Source organism: Mesocricetus auratus, unplaced genomic scaffold (assembly GCF_017639785.1).
Source record: "Mesocricetus auratus isolate SY011 unplaced genomic scaffold, BCM_Maur_2.0 Super-Scaffold_100028, whole genome shotgun sequence".
Lineage (NCBI taxonomy): Eukaryota > Metazoa > Chordata > Mammalia > Rodentia > Cricetidae > Mesocricetus > Mesocricetus auratus.
Genome location: NW_024429209.1, coordinates 19,848,177 through 19,861,907, shown reverse-complemented (window position 1 = coordinate 19,861,907; position 13,731 = coordinate 19,848,177).

Genomic DNA, 13,731 nt, shown 5'->3' with positions numbered 1-13,731 from the left:
GTGTTGACCCTTGAACTCTTAAACTATTCTATTTTCTTTAAAAGACTACTACATTTTTCTTTGTTTATCTGGAGGTCACGTGCCATGGTGTATAAGTGAAGGTCAGAGGGCAGCGTGCAGGAGTCAGTTTTCTCCTTCCTACCTGTCCTGGGGTTCTGGGGATCAAAGTCAGGTGATCAGGCTTGGCAGCAAGCATCTACCCACTGAGCCATCTTGCTGGCCCTGATTCTGTTTTCTTGATGATTGTGGACCTCTTCTTGTTTCTTCCTTTAAATATCTGAAAGGACTCGCTAGTCAAGCAGTCTGCATCTGGTGACTTTTTTTTTTGGTTTTTTTGGGCTATTGCCTATTGGCTTAACTCATTGTATAGACATATAGCTACTCGGGCTATCTGTTTATATTTGTATCAGTTTGGGTAGCTTGGATCTTTCGATGATTTTTTTCACTTTATTTAGATAACCAAAATCCCAGGCATTTCGACGGAGCTACTTATGTCACGCCTTTTTCATATGCCCAGAGTTAGTAGGGATGACCAGTTTCATTCTGATTTGGGCGTGTTGCGTCCTCATGGCTTTTAGTCTGACTCCAAGCTTACTGATTTAAAATAATCCTCCTGAAGAACTACCTTCCAACTTCTCCGATTTTACGTACAGCTCTACTTTATGTGTATGAGTGTTTTTACATGCATGTATGTATATATGTGCACTACATGTGTTCCCAATGCCCATGGAGGTCAGATCCCCTGGAACTAGAGTTATCAATGGCTCTGAGTCACGATGTGGGTGCTGGCCTCTGCAAGAGCAGCCAGTGCTCTTAACCATCTTGAGTCATCTCTCAAGCCCACTGCTCTGCTGTTTTTATTTCCATTGATTTTTTATCCTCATTTTTGTTTTTCCTTTCCCTCTACTTGCTTCATACTAAACTGCTCAACTTTTCTTTTTTTCTTTTTTTTTAATTTTTAATAGCTTGTTTTACATGTCAATCCTAGTTCCCTCCCCTCCTCCTGCATCCCCCTCCCCCCCTCTGCCCCCCCCAAGCCTCCCACTCTATTGCCAATTCCTTCCACATAGGGGATATCTAGAGTCTGTCATTTCACTCAGGGTAGGGTCCAGGCACTCCCCCAAGAGTCCAGGCTGAGAGAGCAACCCTCTTTGTGTTATGGACACATGAAGTCCGTTTGTATGCCAGGGATAAACACTGATCCACTGCCCAGGGCCCCATAGGTTGCCCAGGCCTCCTCACTGACTCTCACATTCGGGGATCCAGATCAGTCCCATGCTGGCCTCCCCGCTGTCGGTCTGGGGTCCAAGAGCTCTCCCCTGTTCAGATCAGCTGTCTCTGCTGGTTTTGCCAGCCCATTCTTTGCCAATTTGCTCATCGCTCCTCTCTCTCTGTCACTGGGTTCCTTGGGTTCAGTTCAGTGTTTAATTGTGTGTTTGCCTCTGCTTCCATCAGTCACTGGATGAAGGCTCCCAGATGGTTATAGACATCAAGATCATTATCAGGAATGGGCATTTGAGGTGGTCTCTCCACTATTGCTTAGCTTGCCAATTGGTGTCATCCCTTTAGATCACTAGAGGTCACACTGGCGCCTGATCTGTCTTCTAACCTATGATTCCCTCTTCCCCCTATCCTACCCCTCCAGTCAACCTTCCTGTTTCCCCATGACCTACTCTCTCTTCCTCTTCTCCCCCTCTCTTCTTCCCAGTTCCCACTCCCCACCACCCCTCGCCATGTTCCCCATCTGTTCAGAGGATCTTGCCTCATTCCTCTTTTCTTGGGTACTATGCATATCTTTTAGGTTCTTTCCTGTTTCCCAGACTCTCTATCAGTGGAAGTGTAGACTGGCACTATCCTGATCCATGTCTAAAATCTATATATGAGTGAGTACATACCATGTTTGTCTTTTTGTGACTGGGTTACCTCACTCAGGATGGTTTATTCCAGTGCTATCCATTTACCTGCCAATTTCAAGATTCCATCGGTTTTTTTTTTTCTGCTGAGTAATACTCCATTGTGTAAATGTACCACATTTTCTCTATCCACTCTTCAGTTGAGGGGCATCTATGTTGCTTCCAGGTTATGGCTATTACAAATAATGCTGTTATGAATATAGTGGAGCAGATGCCCTTGTTGTATGAATTTGCCTCATTTGGATATATGCCTAAGAGTGGAATTGCTGGGTCTTGTGGTAGATTGATTCCCATTTTCCTGAGGAATCTCCATACTGCTTTCCAAAGTGGCTGTACGAGTTGGCACTCCCACCAGCAGTGGAGGAGTGCTCCCCTCTCTCCACATCCTCTCCAGCATAAACTGCCATTGGTGTTTTTTATTTTAGCCATTCTGACAGGAGTAAGATGGTATCTCAGAGTTGTTTTGATTTGCATTTCCCTGATGGCTAAGGATGTTGAGCACTTTCTTAAGTGTCTCTTGGTCATTTTAGCCTCCTCTATTGAGAATTCTCTATTTAGTTCTGTACCCCACCTTTTAATTGGATCCTTTGGTGTTTTGGAGACTTGCTTCTTGAGTTCTTTGTAAATTTTGGAGATTAGCCCTCTGTCAGATGTGGGGTTAGTGAATATCTTCTCCCATTCTGTGGACTGCCTTTTTGTCTTTTTTTTTTTTTTTTGATTTTTCGAGACAGGGTTTCTCTGTATTGTTTTGGAGGCTGTCCTGGCACTCGCTCTGTAGACCAGGCTGGCCTTGAACTCACAGAGACCCGCCTGCCTCTGCCTCCCGAGTGCTGGGATTAAAGGCGTGCGCCACCAATGCTTGGCTGCCTTTTTGTCTTGTTGACTGTGTCCTTTGCCTTACAGAAGCTTCTCAGTTTCAGGAGGTCCCATTTGTTAATTGTCGATCTCAGTGTCTGTGCCACTGGTGTTATGTTCAGGAAGTGGTCTCCTGTACCAACTCGTTGAAGAGTATCTCCCATTTTCTCTTCTAAAAGTTTCAGTGTGGCTGGATTTATGTTGAGATCTTTGATCCACTTGGACTTAAGTTTTGTACAAGGCGATAAACATGGATCTATCTGCAGTCTTCTGCATACCAGTACCCAGTTATGCCAGCACCATTTGTTGAAGATGCTTTCTTTTTTCCATTGTATAGTTTTCGCTTCTTTTTCAAAAATCAAGTGTTCATAGGTATGTGGGTTAATATCAGGGTTTTCAATTCGGTTCCATTGGTCTACCTGCCTATTTTTGTGCCAATACCAAGCTGTTTTCAGGACTATAGCTCTATAATAGAGCTTGAAGTCAGGTATGGTGATGCCTCCTGAAGTTCCTTTATTGTATAGGGTTGTTTTGGCTATCCTGGACCTTTTGTTTTTCCATATAAAGTTGATTGTTGTTCTTTACAGGTCCTGGAAGAATTGTGATGGAATTTTGATAGGGATTGCATTGAATCTGTAGACTGCTTTTGGCAAGATTACCATTTTTATTATGTTGATCCTACCAATCCAAGAACATGGGAGATCTTTCCATTTTCTGGTATCCTCTTTGATTTCTTTCTTTAAAGACTCAAAGTTCTTGATATACAGGTCTTTCACTTCCTTGGTTAACATTATCCCCAGATATTTGATGCTGGTTATGGCTATTGTAAAGGGTGATGTTTCTCTTATTTCTTTCTCAGTCACTTCATCATCTGTATATAATAGGGCCACTGATTGTTTTTGAGTTTACCTTGTATCCTGCCACATTGCTGAAGGTGTTTATCAGCTCTAGGAGTTCCCTTGTGGAGTTTTTTAGGTCACTTATGTAAACTATCATATCATCTGCAAATAGTGAAAGTTTGACTTCTTCTTTTCCTATTTGTATCCCCTTTATCTCCTTTTGTTGTCTTATTGCTGTAGCTAGAACTTCAAGTACAATATTGAAGAGATATGGAGAGAATGGACAGCCTTGTCTTGTTCCTGATTTTAGAGGAATTGCTTTGAGTTTCTCTCCATTTAGTTTGATATTAACTGTTGATTTACTGTATATTGCTTTTATTATGTTTAGGTATGTTCCTGTTATCCCTGATCTCTCTAGGACCTTTATCATGAAGGGGTGCTGGATTTTGTCAAAGGCTTTTTCAGCATCTAGTGAGATGATCATGTGGTTTTTCTTTCGCAGTTTGTTTATATGGTGGATTACATTGATAGATTTTTTAATGTTGAACCATCCCTGCATTCCTGGGATGAAGCCTACTTGATCATGGTGGATGATTTTTCTGATGTGTTCTTGAATCTGGTTTGCGAGTATTTTATTGAGTATTTTTGCATCGATGTTCATGAGGGAAATTGGTCTATAGTTCTCTTTCTTAGTTGTGCATTTGTGTGGCTTGGGTATCAAGGTAATTGTAGCTTCGTAAAAAGAGTTTGGCAGTGAGCCTCCTGCTTCTATTGTGTGGAATATTTTGAGGAGTATTGGAATTAGCTCTTCTTTGAGTTTCTGGTAGAATTCTGCATTGAAGCCATCTGGGCCTGGGCTTATTTTGTTTGGGAGACTTTTGATGACTGCTTCTATTTCATTATGGGTTATAGGTCTGTTTAGATTGTTTATCTGCTCTTGATTTAGTTTTGGCAAGTGATATCTATCCAAGAAATTGTCCATTTCCTTTAAATTTTCAAATTTTGTGGAGTACAGATTTTCAAAGTATGCCCTGATGATTCTCTGGATTTCCTCAGAGTCCGTTGTTATGTCCCCCTTTTTCATTTCTGATTTTGTTAATTAGCATGCTCTCTCTCTCTCTCTGTCTTTTGGTTAGTTTGGACAGAGGTTTGTCTATTTTGTTGATTTTCTCAAAGAACCAACTCTTTGTTTCATTGATTCTTCTCAATGTTTTCCTGGTTTCTACTTGATTGATTTCAGCCCTCAATTTGATTATTTCCTGGCGTCTGCTCCTCCTGGGTGAGTTTGCTTCTTTTTGTTCTAGAACATCCAACTGTGCTATTAATTCTCTAGTATGACTGTTCTCCAGTTTCTTCATGTGGGCACTTAGTACTATGAACTTTCCTCTCAGCACTGCTTTCAAAGTGTCCCATAAATTTGCATATGTTGTGTCTTCATTCTCATTGAATTCCAGGAAGTCTTTAATTTCTTTTTTTATTTCTTCCTTTACCCAGGGATGGTGCAATTGTGCATTGTCCAATTTCCATGACAGTTTGTAGGGTTTCTGCGATTTGCGTTATTGTTGAATTCTAATTTTAATGCATGGTGGTCTGATAAGATACAGGGGGTTATTCCAATTTTTTTGTATCTGTGAAGATTTGATATGTTTCCTATTATGTGGTCAATTTTAGAGAAGGTTCCATGTGGTGCCGAGAAGAAGGTATATCCCTTTGTGTTTGGGTAGAATGTTCTATAGATGTCTATTAAACCCAGTTGGGTCATAACTTCTATTAGTTCTTTTGTTTCTTTGTTAAGTTTCTGTCTGGAGGGCCTGTCTAACGGTGAGAGTGGAGTGTTGAAGTCTCCTACTATTAGTGTGTGAGATTTTTATGTGCAATTTGAGCTTTAGTAATGTTTCTTTCACAAATGTAGGTGCCTTTGTATTTGGGGCATAGATGTTTAAAATTGAGACTTCATCTTGATGGACTTTTCCTTTAATGAATATGAAGTGTCCTTCTTCATCTCTTTTGATTGATTTTAATTTGAAGTCTAGTTTGTTGGATATTAGGATTGCTACACCCGCTTGTTTCTTGGGACCGTTTGATTGGAAGATCTTTTTCCAACCCTTTACTCTGAGATAACGTCTGTCTTTGATGTTGAAATGTGTTTCTTGTAGGCAGCAGAAGGAAGGGTTCTGTCTTCGTATCCATTCTGCTAGTCTGTGTCTTTTTATAGGCAAGTTGAGGCTGTTGACATTAAGGGATATTAATGACCATTGATTGATGATTCTTGTTTGTGCTTGATTTATTGTTAGTGAAGTTATTTTGTGTAGTTTCTCCTCCCTTTTTCTTTTGGTGTTTTGTAAAGTGGGATTATATATTGCCTGTGTCTTTGTGAGTGTAGTTATCTTCCTTGGATCTAGGTTTTCCTTCTAGCACTTTCTGTAGAGCTGGATTCATGGATACGTATTGTTTAAGTCTGGCTTTGTCATGGAATATTTTGTTTTCTCCATCTATGGTAATTGAAAGCTTTGCTGGATATAGTAGTCTGGGCTGGCATCCTTGTTCCCTTAGTGTTTGTAGGACATCTGTCCAGGATCTTTTGGCTTTCATCGTTTCCATTGAGAAGTCAGGTGTAATTCGGATAGGTCTGCCTTTATATGTTACTTGGCCTTTTTCTTTAGCTGCTTTTAATATTTTCTCTTTATTCTGTAGGTTTGATGTTTTGATTATTATATGGCGAGGTGACTTCTTTTTCTGGTCCAGCCTATTTGGTGTTCTGTAAGATTCTTGTATTTTCATAGGCATATCTTTCTTTAGGTTAGGGAAGTTTTCTTCTATGGTTTTGTTGAATATGTTTTCTGTACCTTTGAGTTGTATTTCTTCGCCTTCTTCTATACCTATTATTCTCAGGTTTGGCTTCTTCATGGTGTCCCACATTTCCTGGATATTTTGTGTTAGGGATTCGTTGGTTTTGAGATTTTCTTTGGTTGACGACTCTATATCCTCTAATGAGTCTTCAACACCTGAGATTCTCTCTTCTATCTCTTGTATTGCGTCTGTAGTTCCTGATCCTTTACCCAGCTTTTCTATTTCCACCATCCCCTCATTCTGTGTTTTCTTTATCGGTTCTATTTCAGCTTTTAATCCTTCAACTGTTTGAGTTGTTTCCTTCATTTGGTTGTTTTTTCTTGGTGTTCTTTAGATTCTTTGAGAGATTTGTTTATTTCTTGAATTTTTTCCCCCATTTCATGGATTTTTTTTTGTTTTTTCTTCTATTTCTTTAAGGTATTTCCTCATTTCTTCTTTGAGGGTATCTATCATCTTCATAAAATAATTTTTAAGGTCTGTCTCCTCTGCTTCGTCTATGTAGTGCTTTTCAGGTCTTGCTGGTGTTGGTTCCCTAGATTCTGGTGGAATCATGTTGGTCTTTCTATTGCTGAGTGAGCTCTTATTCTGTCTTCTTCCCATCTCTTCTTCCAGTGGGTGCTGGTGGGGTCTTTCCGTCTCCACTGGTTTCCTTCCTTCCTGAAGCTGAAGCTGGGGATGCTGACACTGAAGCTTAAGCTGAAGCTGGGGTTGCCGGAGGTTGGGGCCTGGAAGGGCTGAAGCTGGGCTCACAGGAGTTTGGGGCCTGAAGCACTGCTCAACTTTTCTGGAACTTTCAGCAGCACAGAGTCTGGGCTATCTATCTAAAGTCCTTCTTTTACAATTTACACATGATTCTAGAAGCATTTCTCTTGACTTCTCCTTTGCTATAGCTCACCTGTTTCTTCCAGTCTCACTCCCTTCAAAAACACTGAAAGTATCTCTTCATTTATCTTTAGATTTCCTTGTTATTTTAAAGTCTATATGAACAGTATAAATTTAAAAGTATTAATAGGATGACTAGAGACATGGCTCAGTCATTACAGGCTAGGCTCACAACCAAAAACAATATTAATAGGATATGTGTACATATTTGTGTGTAAGGTACTTACAGTTAATGTATTTATGCCGAGGTAATACATGTATTTATTGTCTTTGTTACTATTTCAAACTTTCTCATTGCAAATTCTTTTAATTATCGCTTTGTTAACGAGCTCCAGTTTAATTTATGTCTTCAGTATATTTTGCGTAGTTTCTGCTTTTTCTTAGTTTGTGTGGGAGGTATAGGTAGAGGTCAATGTTGAGTGTCTTCCTCTATTGCTCTCCACCTTAACTTTTGACAGACAATCTCTCACTGGACCTGTCTGATTGGCCAGGCTGACTGGTCATAAAGTCTCTTCAGCACTGGGATTTCAAGTCCCGCTTTGCCTGCGTTTTACAGGAGTGTTGGGGGATGAGACTCAGGTCCCTGTATGTGTGCCACAAGCACTTTGCAGAGTAAAGCCATCTCCTCAAGTTCTCTTTTCAGTTTTTTGAGCTGTGCTTTATGAGTGAGAATGGGGTCTATCTTGGTGTGTGGTCCATGTGAGTCTCGGATGCGCTGTCGTCGCCGCCACAGTCGCCAATGAGGATGATGAATGCTACAAATGTCTGCTGATCACCGCGCTGTCCCAGTCAGCCGCGTTCTTATTGATTTCCTGCCTGCTTGATTTATCAGTTAGTGACACAGAATGTGGAAGTCCCTGACTGTCGCAGCGGAGTTGCTCCTCTCCTCTCCCGGTCTGCAGGCCTTTGCCACATGTGTTTCTTGGTGCTCTGCCCCACGCACGTTCAGGGCTGCTGGCTGCTCTTCTTGGAGAACCGATCCGTTTGAACATTATGCAATGCTGCTTTTTGTGATGATAATTTTCCTTCTCATGAAGTTGGCTTTGCCTGAAATTAATGTGGTTGCTGGAGCCTTTTTTTTTAAAATTAGGGCCAGCGTGTCTTTATATTTAATATGTACTGCTAATATGCAATTTATTGCACAATTGACTCCTGTTTCTTATCCATTTTGGCAATTTGTTTTTGGTGCTTGTAGGTCTTTTCTAAAACACGGCAGTCGTGGCTGTAACACTTTTCTCTTTACTGTTACAAGAGACTTCTTTTTCTGCCTTCACCGACCGACCAAACAGCATCTTACACAAGTCCTTCTTTCTTCTCGTTAACCTGGCACTGAAGATGGAGTTGAACTTGTGAGGCAAATATTCAACAGCTAAGATGTATGCACAGCTCCCCATTCACTTTATATTCTGAGACAAGGTCTAACTTAGCCGTGGTTACAATTGCTACAATTCTATTGCTGTGATAAAAAACCATTACTAAAGCAGCTTATAGCATAAAGGGTTTATTTGGTGATAAGATTCCAGAGGATTAGGGCCCATGAGGCTGGGGACAGACATGGTGTTTGGGGATAGAAGCTGTCATCTTGACCCACAAACCACCACATTCCATGCCCTGGTCCACATAGTCTTGAGGCTACATAATGCAAAATAACTTTAGTCCAACTTCAAAAGCAACACTGTTTAAAACCTTTAAACTTTCTAAGACTCAACACAAGCTTTTTTTTTAATATAGTACTTTGTATTCTTTTTTTTTTTTAAAGATTTGTTTATTATGCTTACAGTGTTTGGCCTGCACACCAGAAGAGGGTGCCAGATCTCATTACAGATGGTTGTGAGCCACTATGTGGTTACTGGGAGTTGAACTCAGGATCTCTGGAAGAGTAGCCAGTGCTCTTAGCCTCTGAGCCATCTCTCCAGCCCTCAGCACAAGCTTTTAACTGTGATCCCCTGTAAACTCACAAAGTCAATCATTTCCAGTATGCAATGACACAGAATCTATGTAGGAGGCAAAGTGAGGAAATGCAGGGTCAAAGCAAGATAAAACACCACCAGGGCAACCCCATGCCCTGCGTCTCCATGTCTGATGCCGAAGGCCGCAGACAGCCCGCCCTTCCAGCTTTGGAGTCTGGAGCACACTTCTCTCCCTTGGGCTTGTCCCATCCTCTGTCTGTGGCTCTCCTTGGCAGATGGCTCATGACTCTGGCGTCTCCAACATCCCATGCAATCCAGGTTTCACGCAACGGCCTCTCAGGGCCTCTGTGCAGTGACTCCCTGCCACACTCCTGGCCTCGGTGGCCTTCCTGTAACTGCAGAGGAAGATTCTCCTGTCCTTAACTAGTGTCTCCTTCATGACTCTATAGTCAGAATCATATGGATGACACCGCCAAGTGCAGCAGCTAGTTCAGGGAGTATCCTTGGCCCCTTGAATGGCATTTGCCGAAACATCTGTTGTTCCTCTCTAGGAGCAAAGCATTTCTTAGGCCTTTTCCCTTCATACGTAGGGTCTGGCTCTGCGAGCACCCTTCCCTTTATTCCAATGCAGATCTGGCCTCTCCTTGATGGTGTCAGTCTCCATGATAACCAGACCCTCCCCTCCAGCACAAGCTTCAGCGGGAACATTAACCTTACCCACATCCCCTTTGTCTCCAAACCATATGTGTTGTGTGCAGTGTGTTCTTTCATTGTAGACCTGCAGGAGACTGATCGCTGGTGATAACCTCACAGAGGAGTCAGTGTCGGTCTCTGTCATTCAACCCCAGGCAAGTTCTTAGGGCAAGGACAGGAAACAGTCACATCCTTTACCAAGACATTGCACAAATGCTCTCTAGTCCAGCTACTAATATCTGTCTGTCCCCTCTGAAACGCCTTGATATGGGTCCCCACATCCACAATGTTTTTACCACTGTTGTCTTCCAAGCTCCTATTAGGACGGCCCGTTCAGCTCTGTCTATAGTGTTCAATCATTTTCCTAGTTCAAAGGTCCAGAGTCTTCCACATTCCTCCAAAAGACATGGTCAGGCATGTCACAGCTCTAGGCTACCACCTTTGATATGAGTTGCTTTTCTGTTGCTGTGACAAAACACCACAGCCGAGGCAACTTCTAGAAGGAAGTGCTTAATTGGGCATGCTGCCTCAGAGGGTTAGAGTCCATGATGGTGGAGTGAAGACATGGTGGTGGGCACAGCTGGGAGCTGCCACCTTCAGAGACAAGCAGGGGGCAGAAGGAATGAACTTGGAATGAGTGGAGCACGGCTTTTGGAACCTCAAAGCCCTCCCCCAGTGACACACTTCCTCCAGCGGGGTAACACCTCTTAAGCCTCCCCAAATAACCCCACCAGCTGGGGACCAAGTTGTCAAATGCCCAAGACTATGGGGGGTCATTCTTATTCAAACTACAAGGAACCTGCCTGACTCCATTGTGAAGGCAGGAGCCGTTTCGTTGTGTAGTTAAGCACGGTTCCGTTAATTGTTACAGCTGAGTTTCTGCTTTCAAGTTTGTGTTTCCTAGAAACTGACCTGCCCCAACCCGTGACCTTGACTTGTTTTTGAGGACACCCCAGGTGTAGTACAAGTTCTAATAGGTCTTAATAGTAAAAGCCTGGAGTCAGATATTAGGTGTGTGTGTGTGTGTGTGTGTGTGTGTGGCGGGATGGGGGGGGGAGGAGCTGAAGATCAGAGAAAGAAGCAGCAGCCACTAGCTCTTACCTCTACCTCAGACTGAAGGGGCGCATCTGACTGCCTCAGTGAACTGCTGCCTCCGACTGCCTAGACTGCCCTGAGCTCCTCTCTCCTCCTGCCTTATATTCCTCTATCAGCCCAACCGTATCCCTTTCTGTCTCCACCTCCATAGTGCTGGGATTAAAGACATGCCACTCCAAGTGCTAAGATCACCTTTGTGTGAGCTCCGTTTCTTTTTTAGACTGGATCAATTTTGTGTAACCCAGGGTTGGCCTTGAACTCACAGAGATGCGTCTGCTTCTGTCTCCCTCATGCTAGGATTAAAGTTGTGCTCCACCACTGCCTGGCCTCTGTAGCTAACTAGTGTGCTAGCTTTACACTCTGATCTTCAGGCAAGCTTTATTTGTTAGATCATTAACAAAGTATGACCACACCCTGGCCCTCCCTAGCCCTCCCAGTCAATGACCATGTGATGATGACTGGGTTTGTTTTAGATTTTCTGTACTTCCTCACTGCCTCGTTGTCACTTCTGTAAACCTTAAAAGGACCCCAAGAAGCACACTTAACAACCCCTTGTCTAGCCTGACTTAGGAAGCAGCCAGTGGTCAGCGCTCTTGGGTGGATCCCATTAAAATAAAACTGACTTCAGATTTGGTTCAAACACTGTGGGTGTGGTCTCATTCTTGCCCTGTGGGGCTGGGCTAACAACCACCACACCAGACACTTTCATTTTCTTTGTTATTGACTTTCCCCTTCTTCCCCACCTTCTCAGCATATCTGTATCAGAAGCTGTTTCCTCCGGGCTCCACTGTGACCCCCACAAACGTGGTGCCCTGAAGGAGGTTGGAAAGCAGTGTTCCGTAGGCTTTTCTTCAGGCTGCCCTCCTCTTCCTTAGGTAGGATAGGATGGCTGCACATGTCCCAACAGAGGCTGGGGGCCATGGCATTCAGAACAGTGCAAAATACATTTGCCTTTTTTGACGTGTCCCTGTTTAATGGACTGCCAGGCAAGTTTGGGGAACCAACAGCTGCCATCCTCCCGCAAAGGGACTGCTCCATTACAGAGGAAGTGGCAGTGGCAGATGTCACCCATGCAACACACATGTCCCAAAGGACTTGGTGCCTCCCATCAACAGAAGAGATCTTTTGTGTGTGTGTGTGTGTGAGAGAGAGAGAGAGAGAGAGAGAGAGAGAGAGAGAGAGAGAGAGAGAGAGAGAGAGAGAGAGAGAGACGGGCTTGCGGGTCGCCCAGGCTGATCATGAACTTACTAAGTAACTGAGGGTGACCTAGAGCTCCTTAACTTCTTGTCCACCGTCTACCTGCCGGAGCTGCAGGGCTGTCTCCATCCGGATCATGTTCTGGAGATTGAACCCAAGTCCTGTGGGTGCTCACCATGCTCTACCAGCTGGCCTGTCAGGGGCCCATAAAGATGGCCCCTGCTTCATCTTGGCTCAAGGTCAGAGAGTTCAAAACTGTCCTTAGTAACTCACAAGACCTAAAGGTGTAAGGCGTGGCTACACTAGGATGTTTGATCTTCGCCTTAGGTGCCTTATCTAAATAACAACAGACTTGGTCTGAGGTGTGGTTACTCCTGACCTTCAAGGCAGGAGAAGGAGAAATTGAGTCGAAGGTGTGGTTACCAGATGCTTGGAGAATTAAGGAAGAAAGTCTGTTCCATGCACATGATACCATGTTCCCCTTTTTGCAGTTGGGGTATTTAAGAATGATGAAGAATAAAGTTGGGCCGCGCAGTATTCACTGGATTGCCCTCCTGGCTATCCTGTGTCTCTGTCTCTTTCTTAGCATCTTTACCTTCGCGTTTCTCAATCCACACTCCCCCTCTCTTGTACAAACTGGGCAAGCCGGTTGGATCCGACTGAAGCCCCACAAAAACAGCTTACAACACTGGCCTACTCCTTCAGTCTGGCAGTAGAGACTGTCAAGGCTTAGTGAGTCGGGTCACTAGCCTGAAGTCACTGTTCTTGCAGTTGACAAAGCATGACTTTCTTTGGCTCCAATAGTAGAGTTGTCCCCACACAGCTAAGTCCCCCGGGGTGCCTTTGTTTGGGATACAACTGAATGAGCAGACAGGCTGTCCAAGCTGTTCCCCGCCTCCATCCTAAGAGGCCGGCCATGTCTTGTAGCTTCTCAATACTGACTGGGTTAGTGTAGCAAGCTGGTTAGGTTACGGGACTACAACACTTCTCAAACTTGGGCAAAGGGCTAAGGATTTAAATGAAGATAAAGACAGCGGCTCATTCTAGCAAGGAGAATGGCGTTTATTTTAACAAGAGCGAAGCATTATATACCAAAAGCAGGCATGGTGGAAAACTACCAAGGTCTACCAAGGTCAGGAGCTCACGTTCCCAGGGCCCTCTGGCAAAGGGTGGGCCAATAACAGGGGATGAAAAGAAAACAGGAAATTGCATGCAGGCCTTACTGGGGGAGGGGACGAGAGGTGTTTTGCTAGAAGCTCCTAGTCACAAGCTGGTCAGCAGATCCCCATGGGAGAAGGGTGTGACAGTTTAGGAGAAAACTTCCAGAGACTTGGACCAGAGATGTAGCCCAGCAGGTTAGCTCCTACCTCACAACTGAGGGCTGGAGTTGGGATCCCTGGAAACCCACATAAATGCTGAGTAGACATGGTAGCGCCTCTGTAATTCCAACTCTGGAAGGCAGAGGCAGGGGATTCCCTAGGGAAAACTGCTAGCAAG